At 48.4% G+C, this 25,630-nt stretch overlaps 1 protein-coding gene across 1 annotated transcript in view; it reads right to left on the bottom strand.

Annotated features, from left to right (window-relative positions):
- Nucleotides 1-25,630, bottom strand: part of LOC144752046 (transforming growth factor beta activator LRRC32-like) — a 133,333-nt gene that overhangs the window by 92,744 nt on the left and 14,959 nt on the right. The window lies entirely within an intron of this gene.

Below are 25,630 nucleotides of genomic sequence, written 5' to 3'. Positions count from 1 at the left end.
ATGCCCGAGGGGCACGAAAAACCATATATTCTAAAAGTGGAATGCGAAATTACTAGCAGGTAAGTACAGTACTAATAGGCTTTGGAATCGCTAGGACTTGACTATAGAATCGTTAGATTACTTCTAGGAGACCTAGGGGACTCGGGTGCAGAGTGTGCACTCTCACGCGGGATGCGGGACAAAGTCTATTGAAGCTAGTAAAGGCAAAGTTAGTGTTCACGGGCGAACCCGACCTGGTAGGAAGAAAACGACAGTGGATCCTGACCCTAGGATAGTGAGGCTATGTTGGGACACCGAAGTGCCGAAGTTACCTAGCCCAGGGGCTGCAGCTGCATAGGTCTGAAAAGACGTCGGGGATCTCGTTGCCGGACCAGGAGCCTGGAAGAAGGAAGTTGCTGGCAGGCGACCAGTGAAGGAAAGTTCGTTGGATCCAAGCCTGGATCGAGGAAGAAGAAACCTGAAAGCAGAGGGGACCAAGTTCTTGAATCACTAGCCAGTGATTAAGTGGGCACCAGGATGGCACCGGGCGAAGTCACCTCGACTAGGTGAGTGGGCGACGCTGGCTCTGCAGATCTCACGGACCAGGAGGCGTTGTCGGCGACCAGGATGGAGAGGCGAGCTGTCCCACGATGGATGAAGCTGTCGGCGTCGAAGTTACCCAGGATTGGGCAACAAGCCTTGGCTAATTCAAGCCCACGCGGTGGACTCAAAATGGCGTCTTGAGTGGACCAGGAGGGTCCGGGGGGCTCCTCTTTTGGAAGGGAGCAAGGGCCAGCCTGGAGCAACCAGACCAGCAGCAGAAATGTCGTCGGGCGTCGTTCAGAAGGCCACAAGCCAGCGGGCTAGTAGCCAAACAACGCGGTGAGCAGCAAAAAGCAGAAGGGCCCCACGCAGATCGTGGAGATGCTGGGAGGCTGCACTTCGGTGCTGGAGCTGCTCAGGGTCGGGGCTTCTCGGACCCCAAAGCACTCACCAGGAAATTACTCGGCGGGCTTGCTGGAAAGAAGTCGTGCAGTCTTGAAGATGGCCGGTCCCTCGAGGTCTCGTCACACCCACGAATCTCAGCGTGACTGATGATGCAGGTAGAGGTCAGAGGTGCCAGGGAAGCCGGTTCTCGTCGAGCTGGGCAGTCTTGATCCGGAGGAGAGACTTGCAGCAGACCGCAGTGTTCTTAAGATGGTGCCTGCGGATGCAGGGTGACTACTCCTTAGTCACAAGGGAGAAATCTTAGGAAGAAGTCTTGAGTTCCTTTCGTGGAAAGTAGTTTCAGGATTCAAAGATGATCTGATTTGGAAGGGGGCCAGTTCCTACCTTTATCCTGTAAAAAGGGGCTGGCACGCGACTAAGTCCTGCCCTAGGGGTGGGACTAGGAGGGGGGTGGTTACACCCACTTCCTTGGCGGGCTTTTCCCCAGCACAGGGTCTGGAGTGACCCTGGAACTGGTTCCAGCCAGCCTATGCACAGTGAGCACCGGGGTGCCACGTGCAGTCACCTTCCTCTAAAGCCCTGCCTACCTACAATACACAAAACCCTGTCTGGGACGGTGCTGGCACCGCCCCTGACAGGAAACCCTTTGTCCTTATCTCCTGCTCTGGGAGGACTCCCAGCAGCAGGAGGGCAGACTTGTGTCTCGGTGGCAGCATCCATTTTGTGGAGCTGAGGCTCTGTTTGACTTTAACCGGGGTTAGGGGTTACATACATGTCGTGTCCCTCTAGAAGGGTGGAATGCTAACCCCGTCGCCAGAATTGGCGAGGGGTTAGTATTCCAATTCGTATGACACCTTACTCGACATGTTTTGATAAAGCGATACCAGAGTTGGCATATAACCGCGAGGATTATAATGCACTTAAGAGTATATGGTATGCAATATCATGGAAACGGCTAAGGGATGGGTCCCGAAAGCCGTAGACAGGCTCAGCTCATGCCAGAGCACCATCTCACACGATTCCAAGCACTCTGCCTTCAGGATTGTTAAGGCCTGCCATAGGAGTGACTGATAGGAGATCTGTGTGTCCATTTTTAGGGTTAGATATAGGTATACTATATCTAAAGCAAAGGGTGAGTACACCACCTTGCCCCAGCTGTCGTGCAGCCAGTTGTGTCAGTTTAGTTAGTCAGCCCAGGGGTGGCATAATACATGCTTCAGCCCCTGGGAGACTTCTGGGTACACCTCAGCCCTGAATACAGGGACTTGGAGAGGGCCCAGTGCCAATTCAGTACCTGAGTACAATTTGGATAGAGAGAACAGCTAGGCTGTGGGTCTGATTAGCAGGCCCACAGCCAGGGAAAGTCGTAAACCAGTGCAGCAAAAAGCAAAAATCTGGGTGATCATAGGATTGCAGACCCTACTCTCCTACAGGCTCATTCAAATGAAAATCCGTAGGCACTTTAGGTAAGAAAGAAGGGTTGGTACGCAGTGCCACTCCATTAGGTTTGAACTGTAGATAAGGAGGCTTGACAGTAAAAGCGTGAAGGTCGTTCACGCGACGAGATGAGGTCAAAGCCAGAAGAAGTGCAACCTTCCAGGTGATGAATTTTATATCGGCCTTATGGATAGGCTCAAATGGTGACTTCATAAGTTGAGCTAATACCACATTGAGGTGCCAAGCTGGCGGAGGGCGACGCACAGGTGGAAACTTGCGGAAGAGCCCTTTGAAAAATTGACGTATAACTCGTGATGAACAGAGGGATGAAGAGCCATCATGCCGGAATCGAGATATTGCAGCTAAGAAGACTCTCAGTGTAGCATGAGAGAGTCCTGACTGAGCGAGGCTCAAAAAGAATGGAAACAGCTGTTCAGGAGTGGAATGGATAGGATGGATATTGGCTGAAATGCACCAATGACAGAATCGCTTCCATTTAAGTTTGTAAGTCTTAATGGTAGACGGAGCTCTGGCTTGAGCTAGAATGTCTCTGCACTCCTGGGATATGTTCAAGTCCGCGAACTCAAGGTATTCAGGTTCCATGCCCACAATTGAAGCGTTGAGGGATCTGGATGACACACTAGGCCCTTGTCCATAGTTAGGAGGTCTGGACGAGGACGTAGACGAATGGGCTCGCACTGGGACATCAGAAGTAGTTCCGTAAACCATGCCTGTCTGGGCCAACGAGGTGCGATCAACAGAATGTGGCATGGCTGCCTCCGCATCTTCCACAGTACCCGCTGTATTAATGGGAGCGGTGGAAAAGCGTAAGCGAATAGATCGCACCAGTTGATCAAAAGTGCATTCCCGCTGGACCCTGGGTGGGGATGCCAACTTGCATAAGACGGGCATTTCCGATTCTCCGGTGTTGCAAACAGGTCCAGATCTGGGTTACCCCATTGGCGGAACACAAGATCCAGAGTCGGTTGGTGCAGTTCCCATTCGTGTGTTGAAGACGTGGATCTGCTTAAAGAGTCTGCCAGAAGGTTTGACACACCCGGAAGGTGGACAGCCGTCAAGGTGATGCGATGGCGGAGAGCCCAATCCCAGATTGACTGGGCCAAGCGGGACAGAAGTGGAGACCTGGTTCCGCCCTGTTTGTTCACGTAGTGCATACTGGTGGTGTTGTCTGTTTGGATTAGCACTGATTCCCCGTGAACAACTGGGAGGAAGGACTTGAGCGCTAGAAAAATCGCCATCAATTCTAGCCTGTTGATATGCCACGTTCGCTGCATCGCCGACCACTTGCCCTTGATGGAGAGGCCCTGGAGATGAGCGCCCCACCCCTCCAGGGAGGCGTACGTCGTCAGCGTCAGGTCCAGAACGTGATCGAGGAATGACACACCCATTTTCAGATTCGCGGGCTGCGCCCACCAACACAGGCTCATCTTCATGCGGGCTGTGACGGCAACTAGGTCGTTGAAGGACCCGGAGACCTGACGCCACTGTAAGTCCAGTTCTTCCTGGATAGGACGGGTGCGCAACCTGCAATTTGGGATCAGTGCGATACATGACAAAGCCATTCCCAAGAATGACTTTAACGTCCGAACAGAAATGGACTGTTTTCGTCGAATGAGTGCGACCAGACGAAGTATCTTTAGACGCCGCTCGTGAGAGACAAATGCTTTTGAGAGATGCGTGTCTAGGATCGCTCCCAGAAAGGACCTGGTCTGCAGGGGTGCAAACTGTGACTTCTCGACGTTGATGGTCAACCTCAGAGACTGAAACACCTGCTGGCAAAGGTGCGTGTCCCGAGCCAGTTGATGGGGACGTGAAAGTAAGCGTCCTGAAGATCTATGGTGGTCATAAAATCCTCGCTGGATAGAAGACGCAGGACCTCCAGTAGCGTCAGCATACGGAATGATTGAGACTTTAGGAACTGGTTGAGAGCCCTCAGATCCAGAATGGGTCGCCAATCTCCGTTCTTCTTGAGTATGAGGAAAAAACGAGAGTAAAAACCTTTCCCTCTTAGATGTTTTGGGACCAGTTCGACTGCCCCTTTTAACACAAGAAGACGGACCTGATGGTAAAGCTCCTCGAGATGTGGAGGAGGTGGGCCGCGAGGTGGGGTGCAAGGAGGAATCTCTGTGAATTCCAGGGTATGACCCCATTTGACAATGTCCAAAACCCAGCGGTCCGAGGTGATCGAGGACCACTGGGAATAAAACAGAGAGATTCGACCTCCAACATGTTGAGAGCGGCAAAAGTCATTGGCGTTTCTGATTTGCGCCACGATAGGACGACTTTCCTCTGAATGTTTTTGCGGGTTGTTGTCGAGACTGCTGATTGGGTGTGTAACGTTGGCCGGTCTGATTGTATGAACTGTATTGCTGACCACCTCGAAAGTTGGAGGAAGTGCCGCGTCCGCGCGCACCTCGAAAGGACTGCTTACGAAATTGTAGCGTGCCTAAGGACTTCGCCGTATCGGTGTCCTTCTTGATGGATTCAAGGGCATCATCAATATGGGATCCGAATAAGGATTCTCCATCGTATGGCATATCCAGTATTCTGGCTTGGACTTCCTGCCTGAAGGAGGTGGACTTTAGCCAGCTAAGACGTCGGAGTGCAGCCGCACTTGCCAGGAGGCGGAAACCTGTGTTAGCAATATCCACTGCACAATCGATGATTTCTTCCGCTGCTCTTTGTCCATCGCGGAGAATCTGCTGTGCGTCAGCCTTGGAAGCATCCGGGATGAGTGCCATGTAATCCGCAATGTCTGACCACATCTGCCGGTCATAACGACCCAAAATGGCCAAGGCATTGGCTGCTCGGACAGATGTGGAGGCCATGGTCGAGAACTTGCGGCCAATTGCATCCAAGCGTCGACCTTCTCTATCTGGAGGGGCTGTGATTTGGGACGCCGGATTGCGTGCTCTAAGTTGTGCTGCCTGAGTCACGACAGAGTCCGGTTTGGGGTGAGAAGTCAGGCAAGCTGGAGAACCTGTAGGGGCCTTGTACTTCTTCTCAAGGCGCGGAATCTGAGCAGGTAAGGAGTTTGGAGCAGTCATCAGTTTAATACCCTCTTTCCATACAAATTCAATTATAGGGATTGTGTGCACCTGCTTGAAAGGTTTGTCCTTGAAATCGTATAGAAAACAATCCTCCTCGCGTTGTGATCATGGGAGTTTGAAACGTAGAGCCGCTTTATCCATTAAAAGATGGAAGCTGGCGATATCTACTGGTGGAGACTCACTCGAGGTGCCAGGTTGAGGAGAGGGCGTCTGCGCCCGATAATCATCCCATTCGGCCATATCCTGGTCGCCTGCCTCATCATCCGTGTTGTCAGGGACTTCACCTTCCTCACGTTCGGCATCCGCCTCCTCCTCATCCGCATCCTGCGGATATAAAGTGGTATGGATGCTTATAGACCTATGAACCGTAGCAGGTGCAGGTGGTACGATAGACGGCAATGCAGGTGGAGGTAGTGCCACAGGTGCGGGAGGTATAGTCTGCGGTGTCGCAGGAAAACGGCGATTATAATCGTCCAGCATATGTTGGAGATTAGATATCAAGGCCAAAGGAATGGTAGCCACAGGAGTTTGAGTGAACTGTTCCTCTTGTTGAAATTCTGGGCCATTGCCATCATCAGAATCTGTGTCTTGACATTTGATTATCAAATCAGAGGGACTACGTGCTGCCCCAAACGTGTCCTCTTCCTGCTCCGAATCAGTGTCATGCTCTGTACTAGTTGCAAACATTGGAGATGGTGGTTGAGGCTCTGGATCAGAGATCTGTTGGCAGGGTACTGTAGTGCGAGGGTGTGAAGATTTTGCGGTCTTGAATGGCACTAACGGAAATGACGCAAAAGAAATTGGTTCCGCCGTCGACGGAGCCGTCATCGTTAGCGTCGACGAGGCCGATATTGGCAATAGTAATTTTGAAGAAATTTTCGTCGACGAAGCGGTCGTCGACGGTATCACTGTCGACGGGCGATCCACTGTAGCTGTAGCCGTCGACAGGGGCGTCGTCGACGGGGTGATCGTCGATGCTGGTATCGACTCCGTAGACGGAGTCTTCGTCGACGGGCCTGTCTTCGTCGACGGGCCTGTCTTCGTCGACGAGGCTTTATTCGTCGACGACGATGTCTTCGGGTCTTTCGTCGACGAGGACTCTCTCTTCTTCGTCGACGAGATGGGAATTGTCGACGGTACAGGTGTAGACGACGATGAAACCCTCGTCGACGTCGAGGCTGTCGACGAAACCATCGTCGACGATGAAAATGCTGATGTGGTAGTCAGCGTAGTCGTCGAAAATGCAGGCAAAGCTGCTCTCGTCGTCGGAGCGCTCGTCGACGCTCCCGTCGACGCTGGAACTGTAAGAGGTGGGAAAACACCTCGAGAGCTTGCCAAAGACGCCTGAGAGCCAGGTCTCGTGGGCGTAGAGGTGGTAGGAGTGGCAGAAGACATCACAGGAGCCACGGGTAAAGCCAATTTAGGTTTCTTGAGGAAAGGAGAAGGAACCTCATGAACACTACGACGTTTTGAGGCTGCTGAAGAGAAACCAGAATGTAAACTTTCTGCGTCGGACACCACAGAGTCCTTGTCCTTAAGACGCTGCAGCCAAAGGAGAAGACGGCCTTCCCTGTCCTTCAAAGTTTTAGTAGAAAAAGTTCTACAGTACTTGCATTTGGCAGCCTCATGATCAGGATATAAACAATAAATACACTTCTGGTGGGGGTCCTTCTCAAAAAGGCGCAGCTTCCCACAAGAAGAGCAGGGTCTAAATAAAGACTTCTTACTTGACATGCTGAAGAAATTTCTGGAAGTAGAGGTTTAGAGAAGAAAAACTGAGCAGAGCTCAGGGAGACTCCCTTCACACGACGTGCGGTAGAAAATCTGAGGGCTTGAGCTTCTGAGGAGAAGGTTCTACAGGGTGCTGGCGCCTGATTGGCTGCAGTTTGGACTAACATAATGACACTAATGTGTTACAAATGTTTTTTTCTCTTTACCTTGCATTCCTATTAGGAATGTTTTTTTTAGAGGATTTCAGTGTATTTCCTTTCTTTTCTTCTATTATCTTTATGTAAATATATATATATATATATATATTTAGCATTTATTGCTATTTTATTTACCGTGGGACTCCCACTTCGACGACAGGGAATATTCAAGCATGTAAATCTATGAAAGACACCCCTAATACTGGAGAAATATTGTTCCACACATATCATAATCATATGTAAAGAGACATGCTATAATTTTAATATGGGGCAGACCCTCTCCACCCACTGAAGGAGGCAGGCAGAAAGGTTTGTTCCTTCAGTAGGATTCATGCTGTCACTACTACAAATCCCACAACGCCCATACAGAGAGTGCTTTCCCACCTCTAGGACATTGCTCTGGGGTCTAAGTCTACATAACATGGAGGTGCTCAGTAATCTTACGGATTGTTGGGCTCACTGGGGAAAACAAAACAAACATAGAAACTGTTACAGGAAAATCATTGAGGACAGCACAATCTTCAGAGCCATACAAGGGACTTTGTGTCCCAATACAGACTTTCCGTCTTTAGAGACTTTAGCAAAACAAGAATATTTATTAATGCTGTTCTCACCGAAAGACTGGGAGGAAGCCTCTTCTGTTCCCAGTTGGGCCCCAGAGGCCCATGTACGCGTGGTGTCCACCAATTTGCTATGGTTGGCACATTTTATTTTCATGTGGACCTCATACACTTAGGTAAAAGTGGTGTCTCTTGATTTTCTTGAGATAGCATCTTCTGCTCCTGAGTGGACACAACAGATACCTCATTTCTTAGGGCTGCTGCACCCCCACGCCTATGTGTGAAACTGAGGCTCAAATACGAAAAGTATCTCTTCATTTTCTTGGGTCATGCAATTTGTTGTCCTGTGTGAATCCCATAAACCCATATAGGAATGGGATCATTAAATCATCTTGCTTGAGTACTCCATGTAAGGAAGATGTCTCCTGATGTTCATTGGGTCATGCCCTCCCTTAGCATAAGCCACAAACCCACACCTACTCATCAAGCACAAAGGGCAGTTTATCCCTGTGTCGCCATAACAAACAATGATGGGAAGTATCGTAGGGTAAGGATAGGAAATGCAGCTCTGTTTCCACATCTTTCTGCTTCATGACATGTGTAAGCACAGCCACATGCTTATTACTGCATGTTTGGAGCAAGCCTCTGAACCTCACACAAAGCTCCAAAATACTTCCAATGTAGAATAGAATAAGAAACACACTCTATTAGCCATGCATAACAACCTAAGTAAATGTGTGCATCGTTACCCAAAAGCCCTTTGAGACATCGCCAGGCGTAGAAAAGTGATATGCATAACCAGGCACACTGAAAATATGCAATTCTGCACTGTGGCCTCAGCTTTGTCCCATAATTATAGATTTGCTGCATTTGCCATATAATCCCTCATCTGTTGCATAATCTGCAGGTTTTTTTTAATTGTTGTATTGGTATTTACAGATTACAGAGTACAATACAATATGAGATATAACACATAACTGTGTACGGGCAAAGGTTGAGTGGCTTTGGCAGTTATCTGCTGTTCTGGTGTTGGCGGTTGTGGTCTTTGGTTTACGTGTGATAGCCCTATGATTCGTGCCTCTATGACATATAACATTGAACAGCAAGGGTACTTGCACCTGGTTGCGTTTCTTTTGTTGTTACATATAACATAACATAAAACGACCAAAAAACCCTCCACATAGTTTACCTGCTCACCTTTCAGTTGCTCATTTCTGTATTTGATTGTTAAACTAATGAGTTGAAATCTTTGCTCGGACAGTATTACTACCATGTGTAATAATTACAAAATAATTAAGTAATACTATCAAAAAATGTGCCGAATTGTGCAGCACAATTTGCTTTTTTTTTGCCACATCATTTAGTTAACCCTGCCCTATAATGTGGTGCTCCTCTGCCGAATCATTCCAATGGCCCTGTATATAACATACTACTTTGCAAAGACATTAACAAAGCAAATTAAATAGATATGGGCATTATCTAGTGCATACGATATGGCACAGCATAAAGTAGCTGGTACGAAGTCCACTTCGTTAACTATATGGCACACAGGAACGGAGCCTAAACAAAAGTAAATTTATTCTAATTAGTGTACATTTGGGCAAACTAAGGTAGATTAATTCTAATTAAAGGACACATTGTGAGACTGACGGCTGTGCACAACTTAACTTTACTTATCATTCACTTAATACAAAGTTTCTATTAAGAGCCAGGCATTGTGCAGGGATTATGGGAGCCACAGGCACATGTGTTTTGTGGCAGTGGACTCCTGGAAAGAGCCATATGTGCAGCTTCCCTGTGCAAGATGGACTCTTTGAGGCCTGTTCCTGGTAGCGCATTGAGACAGCTACCAGGAATAGGTGCTTTTGAATAAACGGATTACTGTTGAATACTCACAACAAATAACATAACTTTATGCATTATTTTACGTAACGTTATGATTTGTACACCGCTATGTTTTTTAAAATTAAAAAAGGACTTGAAAATGTGTTTCGGTGCTTTTTAAACTTTTTCTTCTCATATTTTATCTGTAGCTTCTGTACCGCTAACTTTCATTTGCACCGTTTCTTGATGTAATAAAAGTATTGTATTGCGCTAGTACATGATTGGTCATTGGGTTCAGCCTTGGACATTCATGGAAGCAATCTATGCATTTGTGTCTGTTTCCTTAAAAATAAATTAAAGGGAATGCAATTATAGTGAGGGCTTGATGGCATCATGCAGGTTACAGAAGAGGTGGACGGAGGGGCTAGAATGGACGGGTATTGATGGGTTTCTGAGCGAGGGGGTTGTGATCTATTGAAAGAGATTACCTAACACCTTTTCGGTGTTTTGTGTAGTCCAGATTTCACGATTCGGCAGAATGATGAGGAGCAGCAGGGAGAACGGGTAGACGATGAAGGCCTGATGTGCCATAAAGGGGCTTTAGATGAGACGTCAGAGGAGCGCCGTACGCCGATGGTGAGCTCAGCCCACGGGGGCTCACGGGGGTAAGGTTGGAGCTGGCTCTAACAAAAGGCACTTCGAGCAGCAGAATTATGATATCATTTTCCTAGTGAAACAAAGAAGAGTACGCAGTTCCTAGGTGAAATATTGTTCACCAAAAGAAACCAAGACTAGTATGTCTGGTAAAGTATATAAAACAGGGGTCCTATAAAGGAGGAGGGGAATTTCTCCTCTCAGAACTAGGGCTCACACACACCCAGCAAGCTAGGTGTCATGCTTCATCATATGAGCCTGCTCCTCGTTGGGCCGCCGCTGCAATGCCCAACGGGCACCCTTAAAGGGGCTCTTTATTGGAGATCTTTTGTTCCTTGCCATAAGGGTGCAGTGGGGGCGAAGGGCCTAGTCAGGTGTAGATGCGTGTGATGTGATTTAGAATAGGTTGAGGACTCCTCTGGAAGACTTTATTCTGTTGGGTACCTTACCTAAATAAAATACTATGGAAGGTGTAGTGTGTTCTGTTAACATGCGGCAGAATACCTACTCTACTCCAAGATGGTCGACATGTTTCTCGCCTAGTAATCGTCAATATAAGATCGGTGGTGATTCATCAGGACCGTGCATAAAACAAGTTGTGAAAAAATATAAACTATCTACATAAAAAGTGCGGTAAGTGTGCTATGCTACCTGCCACTGTCATTTGCCATGGGGATGTCCTCCTACGGAAGGGAGGCCACCTGTAATAAAAGCAAACCGGGAAAAGTAACGAAAGCACAGCAGTCCTGAGTGTGTGTATTACTGCTCATGAGATGTTGTGCATGTTTCATACATGAGAAAATGAAAAAGCACTGTGTACCAGGGGGATAACCCATCAATCAGTGACCACCTGATAAGCACAACGCATGTTACAAGAAAAACAGGGAAGCAAATACAACACCGAAAATTACAGTAAACTGCACCCGAATGCGTGAGTGTGGGTAAGACTCACCTAAAACAGTGTGTAGTCTTGCCTCATCTGGTGCAGCGGTTATAAAAAAAACCACAAGATGATGGATGAAATGCTGCACGATGGAAAACATTCACCCCCAGTCACAGATCTGGGTTTAATCCATCATTATTTTGCTGACCAAGCCACCCCAGTTCAGACATGGCCATATGCAAATCAGCCTTGACCCTGTGCCTCACGGGAACAGTCCAGCCCGAACTGCCAAGCCATGTCTTCCCTGGACCGGAATCAAGCATCCTAGGACCGGTTTCTGGCTATCAGCCGTCTTCAGCCAGGATAGCTTGACTCCAATGACGTAGTGAGCACGGGACCCACGTCTGGACATACCCTTCCCACATAGGGTGAACAGCAAAAACACAAGATGATGGACGGAATGCTGCACAATGGCAAAACATTCACCCCCAGTCACAGATCTGTGTTTAATCCATTAGTTTTTTTTAAATTATTTCTTTTTATTATGAAAAAGAACAAACAAAACATTTGCATCAGGTGAACTACATATAACATCATTGCAAGGTTTAAATTGCCATTCGTACAGAGTTATATATTACAATATTTATAAATTTTGGGATCACGGGGATTCTTGTATCTCCACTTCTCTCTGTCTCGTCGGGGGTGTACACAGATCGCCACGATGAATGTTCCAGGCCCCCCAGATCTTCCCCCACTTTTCCGGACAACTCCGAGCCATATACACTGCCTTTTCCTTAAATAAACACCAATCTAAGTCCTGGGCCCATTTGGTAGTCTGGGGTAACTGGCTGGCTCCCCACAATTGAGCGATGTTACGCTTCGCCACCATACAGGCCAACGTCACCCCATGTTTCTGATGCCCATTCAAATCTGTGGGTTCCCAGACATTCAATATACATCTCCGGGCATCCGGTCGTATCTCCTCCCCCAGCACTTCTTTGATCACTTCGTGTACCTTAATCCAATAACTTTGTATCTCTTCACAGTGCAATAGGATGTGTATGAAAGTGCCCAGTTCTCCACAGACTCTCCTACAGTCCCCGCACGTCGCTCGCCCCATGTGTACTAACCTAGATCCTGTGATATATGATCTATGTAGGATATTAAGTTGCACCAGCCTAAGCCTCATCTGAACCGCAACCACTTTGGGGGAGGAGACAGCCTCCACCCAATCCTCATCGTCTAACTCCAGTCCGTCCATTCCCCATGCTGTTCTAATGTTCCCCAGTGGGTCTTCCATATTATTTTCAAGCTTCCTGTATATTAGGGAGATGGTTTTTTCTGGGATGTGACCGTCAAGCACTCGGTTTTCAAGGCGAGAAGCCTCCGGAAGCTCCGTGCCTCTAGGTATGTGGGCAAGAAGGGCGTATCTAATCTAATCTGGAGAAACTTGAAAGTCTGCACACAGCCCTTTCCCCACACATCTTTAATATGGCTAATTCCGATAAGGTCCCATTTATCGAACCCCTTAGACTTCCACAAACTTCCGAGCCTCTCCGAACCAAACAGGGGGGTGGCCATTGTCAGTTTCCCCTCCCATCCCAAACTTCTGGTAGCCGCGTGCCAGACATGTACGGCATGTGCCATTGGGCCAGCCAACGTGAATCGTCCGGGCCTGGCATACAGGGATTTAATGATAACTCCTGGTGCTTGCCCACGGTCCATGGCGTAGCCCTGGTCCTCCTGGGATCCATAAATCATATGATTCACCGCTGCAAGATGTGAGACCCAATAGTATTTCTTCAGGTCCGGGAGACCAATGCCTCCATCATACCACGGGAAAGTCAGCTTGACGAAAGCTATGCGGGGCCTGCCGTCCCAAAGGAGCAGCCGTTGAAGTGTCTCGATCTCCCTGAAATAAGTCCTGGTAACTGGATCCATTGTGTTTTGGAGTATGTATAGGAACCGAAGCAAGGCGATCATCTTGAACAATACTGCTCTTCCAAGCAAAGACAGGGTGAGAGCCCTCCAGCGTTCCACATCTTTTTTGAACCGACTCAAGGGGGGTTCTAAATTATTAGCATATCTCGCTGTTGGGTCAAGTGTTATGTGCATGCAAAGATATTTAAATCCCACTAATTCGATCTTTATAGGGCAGGACTGTGGGACCACGGGCGGCTCACCCGATATGACAAATAAGACCGACTTTGTCCAGTTTATAGCAAACCCGGAGTATCTACCAAATATAGTCAGGACATCCAAGAAATTACTCAGGGATGCCCTGGGGTTAGTGAGATATAGCAGGATATCGTCTGCGTATAGCGAGATTTTATCCTCCCACTCAGGTGTCCACCGCAAGCCACGTATCGACCGGTCCCACCGGACCCAAGCCGCCAGAGTCTCCAACGCCAACGCAAAGAGAAGTGGGGACAATGGACATCCCTGTCTTGTGCCCCTCCCTACGGTAAAATCAGCCGACTTACAATTATTCACAATCACTCTGGCCAATGGCGTGGTATACAGTAAGCGAGCCCACCCAATAAATTCCGAGCCAAAGCCCATCTTAATCAAAACTGCGAATAGATAAGCCCATTCAACTCTATCAAATGTCATAGTGGCATCTAAGGATACCAAGACCGCTGGTTCGTGTATCTTACGGGAGCCACCCAAAATCCTGCGGAGTCTCCGCAAGTTCAGGGCTGTGTTACCGCGCGGCATGAAGCCGGACTGATCGGGGTGTATCAGGGTTGTAATAACCTTGACTAACCTAGTGGCGAGTAATTTCGCCAATATCTTGGGCTCTGAGTTGAGAAGCGAGATGGGTCGATATGAGGAAGGGGATGTCCTGGTCTTGCCTGCCTTATGAAAAAACCACAATATTCGCCACCCGCTGGTCATACGGAAGGTGTCCCAACTCTCTACTTTCTAGAAACATGGCACGGATATGTGGGGCAATTTTATGGGCATTTAATTTATATAGTTCTACAGGCACCCCATTAGGACCCATTGCCTTCCCAAACTTTATGTTTCTAATTGCTTGTGCAATTTGATCATCTGTAATGGAGGAGTCTAAATATTTCCTATTATCCTCCGAGAGGTTCGGCATGCCTATATCCCTGATCATTTCATCATTCTCGGCCTCGGTAAAACCATTTGCCGAGGTATATACTTCTTTATAGTAATCAGAAAAGGCGTCTGCCACCGCCTGCGGATCTGTATTTCTATCTGGCCCTGTCCATTCTAGCTCAGGCACCAAACGAGAGGCCCACTCTCCACGTTCTAACCAGACGATTAACTTACCGGCCTTGTCCCCATGTTCGTATACTCGACTTTGTATGTCATTATTTTGGGAGACTGCCCTCTCCCTGGAGAGGCCCTTGTATTCATCTTGCTTCTGTTTCAACAGATGCCTCTCCCTGAGCAGCGGTCTCAGCCACCCGTTTCTCCAACCCCACAACCTCCGTCTCCACCCTGGTTACTGCTGCCTGGTGTTTCTTCTTTTTGCCTGCAATCAAGGAGAGGACCTCACCCCGCAGCGCTACTTTATATGCCTCCCACAGAGATTGTGCTGAGTCGACTGTGCCCACATTCTCCTCAAAATAGTGGTCCGAAATTTGGCGTATCTCCTTTTTTGTGGCAGGGTCTTTCAAGTGCCATGCGTTAATCGGAGCAACTCTGCCAACCGCTGACTGCCCGATCTCAACCCGCAACCACATCGGGGAGTGATCCGAAATGCCCCTCCCCAGGTATCTTACTTCTCTAATTGTGTAAGCCATAGCCGCTGGAATCAATATGTAGTCTAATCTGGACATACTATTATGTGCGGCTGACACATGGTTGAAGTGTCTCTGAGTCAGATTATGCACCCTCCAACTATCAACCAATCCCAGTGATTCAAGGAAATCAGGGAGCCACTTCTGTGATGGTGTATGAATTCGTGCCGGGAATCTATCTATTTCCCCATCCAGTACTGCATTGAAATCTCCCCCCAACACCACAAGACCCTGGGGCAGGGTTAAAAAGACAGCACTCAAATCTTTAAAAGTGTCTGATTGAAGGCCCGGTGGCACATATATGGACAAGAAGGTAACCGTACCACCTCCCAGCTGTCCTGAGACACCTACAAATCTACCTCTCTGGTCGGACCATGTAGCCTGCAATTCAAACGGAAAGGAATTTTTAATGAGGATACCTACTCCCCTAGACCCGGATGTAAACCCAGCATGTGCCACTAGTTTATATCCCCCTTTATGGAGGGCCATGCACCGATTCCCAATAATATATGTCTCCTGCAAGAGTGCAACTTCCGGGGAGTGTCTTCTAATTAGTTGATTCACCATCCCTCTCTTGATCTTGTCACCGAGCCCATTGACATTCCAGCTCAACACTCTTATCCCCGATCCCTGACTAGTACAAGACATTTTCCCCACACCGCTAACATTGAAGTGCAAAACTGCCACCTGATGCAAAAGAAAAAAACATGCCGCTAATAATACTACACAGATTAGATTTATAATTTCAAAAACACCCCCCTCAACTCTAAACCCCCCACCCACCACCCTGCACCCCTGCATGTAGCTTGCGCCCATCCCCAACTAGCAGTGTGCCTGTCGCCCCAAAACTAGTCAACAACTAACTAAAAGTAGTAAATGGAGGGAGGCCTAAACGACCCGCCTGCTTCCCCTCACCCAACCTCGCCATTACCTCTCCACTTCGGACTGGCCCCTTATAGTTTCAAATCTAAGATATTCAACCCTGAAGGCCATTCCAAACCCACTCCAACCCTCAATCATATCATACAGCAAATTAGGTCCTGCGGCCGTCATTATAAGTTCTCCTATTGTTCATCTGCTTCCTCCCGACCTCGATTTTCCGCCTCTGTCGAGTGCACACTCTCCAACCAGTCCAATGCCACCTCGGGATTGTCAAAAAACCAAGTCTTACCACCAAGTTCCACCCGAAGGCGGGCCGGAAACATCATGGCGTATTTCAGCCCTTTGTCTCTCATCTTCTGTTTCACTGACATGAAGCTCAGACGTTGTTGCTGTACCGCCTGAGTAAAATCCGGAAAGAAGGAGAGGGTAGCATTCTCATACTTCAGGGGGGGCCCGCACGCGCCTTCTGCAGGATCACATCCCTGTCGCGAAAATTGAGGATCCTTGCAATCATGGGGCGGGACGGTGCCCGACTCGAGGCCGACCCCCAGGCACCCTATGTGCACGCTCAATCGTGAAGAAATTGCTTAGCCCCTTAGGCTTAAGGTGGTTAAGAATAATGTCTTCAACGAACAGGTCCGGTGTCTGACCTTCTGATCTCTCGGGCACTCTAAGAATGCGTAAGTTGTTACACCTGGCCCTCCCCTCATAGTCATCCAGCTTACGATCTGTAAGGATTCTTGAGGCTTTGAGGTCCCGCACTTCTTGTTGCAGCAGGGACACGTCGCCAATCAGGCTGGCAGTTTTGACCTCCAGTGTCTTCACCTTCTCACTCGCCTTAATAAGATGCGCCCGTATCAGCCCCATCTCAATCGTTACTGTATCCAACTTGGTATTTAGGGTCTCCACCTTCTGACCTAGGGACGATTGAACCCCATTAATGGCTGCCATGAAGTCCGTAAAAGTTGGTTCAGTGGGACTAAGCACGGTCTCTTCTCCACCCACCTGGGTTCTTTTCACCTCCGTCGGAGACCCCTTGGGCATGGTATATTGATCCAGCTTGTTGGATTGAACACTTCTGGATCCCTTGGAGGATCGAGGCAGGGATCTGTCCACGTTGGTCTTAGTCGCCATCTCGCTCCCCTGAGTATTGCTGCCAGATGCGTTCCAGAGCCCAAACTAAACGTCCGGGTCACAGTGCGTCTGCACCCCTTTGACTCCCATCTACCTCAGAACACCATACACACATCCCCAGAGCTTACTTCTGTTCAGCGCCGATCCTTCACCGGATGACGGGCCGGATGTATGCCACCACACTCCGGGCTATTCGCTGGGCGAGTATAATGTCGTGGCTCGTTGCGTCACCAGAGGCACTCTCGCCGCCACGAGGCTCAGTCAGTCTTAATGCGGGCCATCTGCACCGCGGCGCTGCTCCACCGCCTCCACCACCCTTGATTGCCCACACCAGGCCTCAGGAGGGAACCAAAGTGTTGGCCTGTCCGCAGAGAGTTTTATCCGCCTGAGGGATCCCCATCCGGCACGCCACACCGGTCGTTAGGTGAATTTTAGAAGTTGAAAATTGGTCCCCCTCCGCCTTCAGCCCAGCGGGATAAGCAGCCGCTCCATGCACCTTGCCACACCCAGCCGTGATGTGCCCAGCAGTCAACAAGGCCGGTGGATCAACAATAGCGTCCCCGCACTGGCCTCATACCCCTACAGGGGCGTGTTGCTTTGCTGTTTATTTTGCCAGTGGTTAAAAGCCCTCAGAGCGCCTGGGGGCAACTTCCCTGTGGGACCCACGGGTCCCGTGCAGACACGTCCGTCGTGTCACACCCCTTTCCGCAGCCACGTGGTGGGGGGAGGGGCACAAATGGATCCAAAGGCAGTCAGTGGAAGGATTGGGCCGGACCAGGAACCTCCGGCCGCCAGCCTCTGCTGTTGACTCACTCGGAGCGGCCACCACAACACTCGAGGTCCCGGCCCCACCGGACCTCCAGGCCCAGATCTCCGGGACAGCGTATCTTCAGTTTCGAGCCTTGGAGGCGGCTCAAAGTGGGCGCCGCGGGCGCCGCTTCGTCACACTGAGCCGGGAGCACGGCACAGTAAGAGGATATGTACAGGATATCATGGCGAGGTAGGGAGGTCGGCAGAGCCCGTCTCCTAAGCGGCCATCTCGGTCGCTGGCTAGGCTCCTCCCCGGTTTAATCCATTGTTATTTTGCTCACCAAGCCACCCCAGTTCAGACATGGCCATATGCAAATCATCCTTGACCCTGTGCCTCAATGGAACAGTTCAGGCCGAACTGCCAAGCCATGTCTTCCCTGGACCGGAATCAAGCATCCTGGGACCGGTTACTGGATATCAGCCATCTTCAGCCAGGATAGCTTGACTCCAGTGACGTAGTGAGCATGGGACCGTCTGGGCATACCCTTCCCACATAGGGTGAACAGCAAAAAACACAAGATGATGGACGGAATGCTGCACAATGGCAAAACATTCACCCCAGTCACAGATCTGGGTTTAATCCATCGTTATTTTCCTCATCAAGCCACCCCAGTTCAGACATGACCATGTGCAAATCAGCCTTGACCCTGTGCCTCAAGGGAACAGTCCAGGCTGAACTGCCAAGCCATGTCTTCCCTGGACCGGAATCAAGCATCCTAGGACCGGTTTCTGGCTATCAGCCGTCTTCAGCCAGGATAGCTTGACTCCAGTGACGTAGTGAGCATGGGACCCACGTCTGGGCATACCCTTCCCACATAGGGTGAACAGCAAAAAACACAAGATGATGGACGGAATGCTGCACAATGGCAAAACATTCACCCCAGTCACAGATCTGGGTTTAATCCATCGTTATTTTGCTCACCAAACTACCCCAGTTCAGACATGGCTATATGCAAATCTGCCTTGACCCTGTGCCTCATGGGAACAGTCCAGGCCGAACTGACAAGCCATGTCTTCCCTGGACCGGATTCAAGCATCCTAGGACCGGTTTCTGGCTATCAGCTGTCTTCAGCCAGGATAGCTTGACTCCAGTGACGTAGTGAGCACAGGACCCACGTCTGGGCATACCCTTCCCCCATAGGGTGAACAGCAAAAAACACAAGATGATGGACGGAATGCTGCACAATGGCTAAACATTCACCCCCAGTCACAGATCTGGGTTTAATCCATCGTTATTTTGCTCACCAAGCCACTCCAGTTCAGACATGACCATATGCAAATCAGCCTTGACCCTGTGCCTCATGGGAACAGTCCAGGCCGAACTGCCAAGCCATGTCTTCCCTGGACCGGAATCAATCATCCTAGTACCGGTTTCTGGCTATCAGCCGTCTTCAGCCAGGATAGCTTGACTCCAGTGACGTAGTGAGCACGGGACCCACGTCTGGGCATACCCTTCCCACATAGGGTGAACAGCAAAAAACACAAGATGATGGACGGAATGCTGCACAATGGCAAAACATTCGCCGCCAGTCACAGATCTGGGTTTAATCCATCGTTATTTTGCTCACCAAGCCACCCCAGTTCAGACATGGCCATAGGCAAACCAGCCTTGACCCTGTGCCTCATGGGAACAGTCCAGGCCGAACTGCCAAGCCATGTCTTCCCTGGACCAAAATCAATCATCCTAGGACCGGTTTCTGGCTATCAGCCGTCTTCAGCCAGGATAGCTTGACTCCAATGACGTAGTGAGCACGGGACCCAAGTCTGGGCATACCCTTCCCACATAGGGTGAACAGCAAAAAACACAAGATGATGGACGGAATGTTGCACAATGGCAAAACATTCAACCCCCAGTCACATATCTGGGTTTAATCCATCGTTATTTTGCTTACCAAGCCACCCCAGTTCAGACATGGCCATATGCAAATCAGCCTTGACCCTGTGCCTCATGGGAACAGTCCAGGCCGAACTGCCAAACCATGTCTGAACTGGGGTGGCAGAGTGGGCTAAAAAACGGTGATGGATTAAACCCAGATCTTTTGACTGGGTGTGAGTGTTTGTTTGGTTCAGGTGCTCCGTCCATCACCACCCCTTTTGTACCGCTTTGTTTGCCACAAGTTGGCAGGGTATGCTCAGACGTGAGTCCCTTGCTCACTTTGCCACTGAATTCAAGCAAGCCTGGCTGAAGATGGCTGAAATGCCAGAAACCGGTCCTAGGAAGCTTGTTTCCGGTCCAGGGAAGGCATTGCTTGGCAGTTCGGGCTGGACTGTTCCCATGAGGCACAGGGTCAGACTGATTTGCATATGGCCATGTCTGAACTCGGGTGGCAGAGTGGGCTAAAGAACGGTGATGGATTAAACCCAGATCTTTTGACTGGGTGTGAGTGTTTGATTGGTTCAGATGCTCCGTCCATCACCACCCCCTTTTGTACCGCAGCGGTTATAATGACACCCAATCAGTGGTGCCACTAAACATGGAAAAAATCGAGTTCATTTAATACAGAAGGCAGGCAGATACGGATGCGTATGGTCTGCAACGATTAGAGAAACACGTGCCTCAGAAGGAGATACTGTTTCTCACATTATAGAGCCAAAGAGGGCATGAAAATGTCAGATATAAAACGTGAGGGGCTGATTGCAATTTTACCCTCGTTGTGCCTCACTCATAGCCCATTAAGAGGTCGGAAGGGAATGGAAGGCATCAAAGCTGTCCGGGGTGAACACAACACAAGCGGTTCACAGGCAAAGGCAGAGCTGAACCCCCGTAAACCGAACAGGCTCCAAAGGGGTGTGGAATGGAGACCGCAGTGACGGCGGTTGCACGGGTGAAAAGCTGCAAAACATGGCTCTCCCCGTTTCCGAGTTCGTTGACCAATTGTGGCAAAGTAAGGGGAAGTCAACAGCCACTAAACCATGTTACAGGAGCGACCCCGGCAATGAAGACAATACGCATTCACTCAGAAGTGCTTACCTGTTCCCAGTCGGAACCAATCTCTCCACCTAACCCTACCGCTGCTCTTCAGGAAGGTAAGGTCGACTCCGTAAGGGGAATTTAAGTACTGTGAATGCTCATCGACAAGGCGGTAGTGGAGGAGTGGCCTCCACAAGTGACAGCAAGGTGGGCTGTAAGACATGCGTGAATAGCTCAAAACACGGCGGCCATCTTGGAGTGTAGTATAGGCCCCAGCTAAATGATGGTTGGCTATACCAGGGTCTACACGTTTGGTGTAACTTAGCCTCACTATGTCTCCAACATAATATGTAATGTCTTCTCAACGAAGCGGTGCCAGTCTTTGCAATGAAAAAGTGCAAGATAAACAATATTAGTACATACGTCGGTTGTCAAAGTAACTGCACACCGGTAATACAACAGCGGCCAAACACCCTTGAAATAGGTTAATGTAAGGGGTATATATGTGTCTACTACCATCTGTTGTTTACCACGAGGGCGCCTGGTAGATTGTGGAGTTACAATGGTATTCGGTGGATGCTCAAGGCATTAATTTATTCAAAATGGCAATGTGCGGCTGGTATTAATCGTATTCCAGGCACTTGGTTATAGGGTTCTCAACTGGAATCTGGTACTGAGACAAGTTGGATACGGCAGTCAAAATGTTACTCACAGTCGACTTGGTGTCGCTATCGTTCTAGTATAGCACAAAAGTGTGTTACTACGTGTTTAGTCCAGCTAATTGTCTCATAATGTTTATATTAGGCACGATGTAATGCAGCAAATAGATGTTGCAAAATGATTATATTAGGCACGATGTAATGCAGCAAGTAGATGTTGCAAAATGTGGATGATTCAGGGGTTCAACGAAAGCCAAGGGATATGGTCATTGAGACCAATGTGTGCAGCATTGAGAAGATGGACCCACCTCTGTTCTAGCCTGAACAGAGCTGTTTGTGTAATGGTGGGATGTGCTTCTAGGATTAGCCACTTGATGCTCTCTGGTGTATGTTTCTTCTCGCTGTAGTGTGTATAAAGTTTACTTGTGGTTCTACCACATCTGATGTTACTCCTGTGCTCAGTTATCCTAGTTTTAGCTGGCCTCATGGTCCTTCCCACATAGAGTTTCTCACATGGACATATCAGTAGGTAGATTCAGCGACTAGTGTTGCAGTTGGTATGCCTTGACATAACCCGTGTGAAAGTGTCTGTTAATTTTATTTCCTTCGTTGGTTTAGTTTGTGGGCAGACTATACAAGATCCACAGGGGTAGTGTCCAGTTACCGGTGGTAGGTCCCACATTCATCTTTGTGTGGTAGTGGTTTTGGTGTCAGGTCTGGTGTGTATTAATAGATCTTTTAGGTTGTTGAACCTCCTGAAAGCAAATCGTGGTTGCGCAATTGTCAGTTCCCCTGTCCTAAGAATGCCCCAGTGCTTGTTTATGACTTTCTTAATTAGGTTCGACCTGGGTGAGAAAGTAGTTACGCAGGTGATGGTGTTGTCAGGAGCTTTTTCTTTAGCTTCAAGAAGCCCATCCCGGTTATTGTTACGAGCTTGTTTCATGTATGTCATGACTGTCTTCTCAGGGTATTGTCTCTTTTTAGATTAGTAGCCAGCAGATTGGCTTCTTTTTTAAAGTCCTGTACTGAGGTGCAATTTCTTCTCAGGCGATGGAATTGGCTAAACTGAAGATTCTCTCGCAAGGTCTTGGGGTGGTAGCTACTGTATAATGTATAGCAGGCTGTTAGTGTCAGTTGGTTTTTTGTAGAGTGTGGTGTCTAATCTACCCTCCTGGAGCCTGATAGTTAAATCCAGGAACGGGATTTGTGTATTGGAGATGGTGTGGGTGAACTTAAGGTAGGTGTTTTTCGTGTTGATCCATTCACAGAATTGGATACAAGTGGGTAAATCACCTCTCCAAAAGACGAGTATGTCGTCAATGTACCTCTTCCATAGTCATAGGTTATTGCCATAGGGATTGCTGGAATGAAGTATTATCTCTTGTTTGAAGCTAGCCATGTAGAGGCATGCCACGCTGGGAGCAAATGTGCTCCCCATAGACGTACCCTGAGACTGATGGAAGAGGTGATTGTCAAATTAAAAAAAAAAATCTGTCAATGCTAGTGTAGCTCATTGCATGACAAAGGAGATGGTTGTAGGGGATGTCCACTCGCTGTTTCTCAATGCAGTCTCTACAGCTAGGAGTGTTTCGCCTTGGGGGATGTTGGTGTAGAGCTGTTCCACATCTAGTGTTAACTGTAGGTCAATTTCAGTGGTATTGTCCCAATCGTCAATAATGCGTAGAACCTCAGTGGCATCTTTTAATTCGACCAGGGTTCTTGTCACCAGTGGTTGTAGAAAGACATCAACAAACTTAGAAAGGGGTTCTAGCAGAGACCCGATACCTGAAACTATAGGCCTACCAGGGATAGGTGTTGTTCCCTTGTGTATTTTTGGCAGGGTATAGAAGTATGGAATTTGGACTGTTTACTGATAAAAAAATCTGCTTCTTTTCTAGTAACCCATCCATTGCTTTCTGCTAATAAAAACCATGGAGGTGATTTCATTAGTCAGGCGTGTTGTGGGGTCTACAATGATGGGAGTGTAGAATATCCTATTATTAAGTTGGCATTGACATTCCATGTTGTAGTATTTGGTGGACTGTATAACAGTCGCACCACCTTTGTCTGCTTGTTTGATCGTAATTTCCTTATCCTCTGTTAAGGTTCGTATTGCTGTTCGTTCCTCCCTTGTGAGGTTGTGGAAAGGGGCTTTAGCAGTACCTTTTTCCAAATCCTTTAGGACTGCTTTCTCAAAGGTTAAAACCTCTGTTGGAACCATATTGGTGGTTGACTTAAAGGTAGATGGGTTGTGTAAACCTGTATCCTCCCTAATTGGTTCTATATCATCCTGAAATTAGGCCTTGAGGCGAATTTTTCTGAAGAATTTGTGAATCTCACATTGCTCGTTGAATCTGTCTGTTCTAGGGATGGGGACGTGGATCTATCGTCTCAATGCTGCACATATTGGTCTCAATGACGATATCCCTTGGGTTTCGTTGAACCCCTGAGTCATCCACATTTTGCAACATCTACTTGCTGCATTACATCGTGCCTAATATAAACATTTTGCAACATCTATTTGCTGCATTACATCCCCTATAACCAAGTGCCTGGCATACGATTGATACCAGCTGCACATTGCCATTTTGAATAAATGAATGCCTTGAGCATCCACCGAATACCATTGTAACCCCACAATCTACCAGGAGCCCTCGTGGTAAACAACAGATGGTAGTAGACACATATATACCCCTTACATTAACCTATTTCACGGGTGTTTGGCCGCTGTTGTATTACCAGTGTGCAGTTACTTTGACAACTGACGTATGCACTAATATTGTTTATCTTGCACTTTTTCATTGCAAAGACATTACATATTGTTGCAGTTTCCTGACCACCGATTTTTGCACTAATAATGTTTATTTGGCACCGCTTAGTTGAGAAGACATTACATATTATGTTGGAGACATAACGAGGCTAATATACACCAAACGTGTAGACCCTGGTAGAGCCAACCATCATTTAGCTGGGGCCTATACTAAACTCCAAAATGGCCGCCGTGTTTTGAGCTATTCACGCATCTCTTACAGCCCACCTTGCTGTCACTTGTCGAGGCCACTCCTCCACTACCGCCTTGTCGATGAGCATTTACAGTACTTAAACTCGCCTTTCGGAGTCGACCTTACCTTCCTGAGGAGCAGCGGTAGGGGTAGGTCGAGAGCTTGGTTTCGACCGGGAACAGGTAAGCACTTCTGCGTGAATGCGTATTGTCTTCATTGCCGGGGGCGCTCGCGTAACATGGTTTAATGGCTGCTGACTTCCCTTACTTTGCTATGATTGGTCAACGAACTCGAAAACGGGGAGAGCCCTGTTTTGCAGCTTTTCACCCCTGCAACCGCCATCACTGCGGTCTCCGTTCCACACCCCTTTGGAGCCTGCTCGGTTTACGGGGTTCAGCTCTGCCTCTGCCCATGAACCGCTTGTGTTGTGTTCACCCAGGACAGCTTTGATGCCTCCCGTTCCCTTCGGACCTCTTAATGGGCTATGAGTGAGGCACCACGAGGATAAAATTGCAATCAGCCCCTCACGTTTTATATCCGACATTTTTCATGACCTCTTTGGCTCTATAATGTGAGAAACAGTATCTCCTACTGAGGCACGTGTTCTTCTAATCATTGCAGACCTTACGCATCCGTATCTGCCTGCCTTCTGTATTCAATGAACTTGATTTTTTTCCACTTTTAGTGACACCACTGACTGGGTGTCGTTATAACCGCTGCACCAGATGAGGCCAGACTACACACTGTTTTAGGTGAGTCTTACCCACACTCACGCATTCGGTGCAGTTTACTGTAATTTTCGGTGTTGTATTTGCCACCCTGTTTTTCTTGTAACATGTGTTGTGCTTATCAGGTGGTCACTGATTGATGGGTTATCCCCCTGGTACACAGTGCTTTTTCATTTTCTCATGTATGAAACATGCACAAAATCTCATGAGCAGTAATACACACACTCAGGTCTGCTGTACTTTCGTTACTTTTCCCGGTTTGCTTTTATTACAGGTGGTCTCCCTTCCCTAGGAGGACATCCCCATGACAAATGACAGTGGCAGGTAGCATAGTACACTTACCACACTTTTTATGTAGATAGTTTATATTTTTTCACAACTTGTTTTATGCACGGTCCTGATGAATCACCTCCGATCTTATATTGACGATTACTAGGCGAGAAACAT

This window comes from Lissotriton helveticus, chromosome 4_2 (assembly GCF_964261635.1).
Source record: "Lissotriton helveticus chromosome 4_2, aLisHel1.1, whole genome shotgun sequence".
In the NCBI taxonomy this organism is placed as follows: Eukaryota; Metazoa; Chordata; class Amphibia; order Caudata; family Salamandridae; genus Lissotriton; species Lissotriton helveticus.
This window is presented reverse-complemented; position numbering and strand designations above follow the sequence as displayed.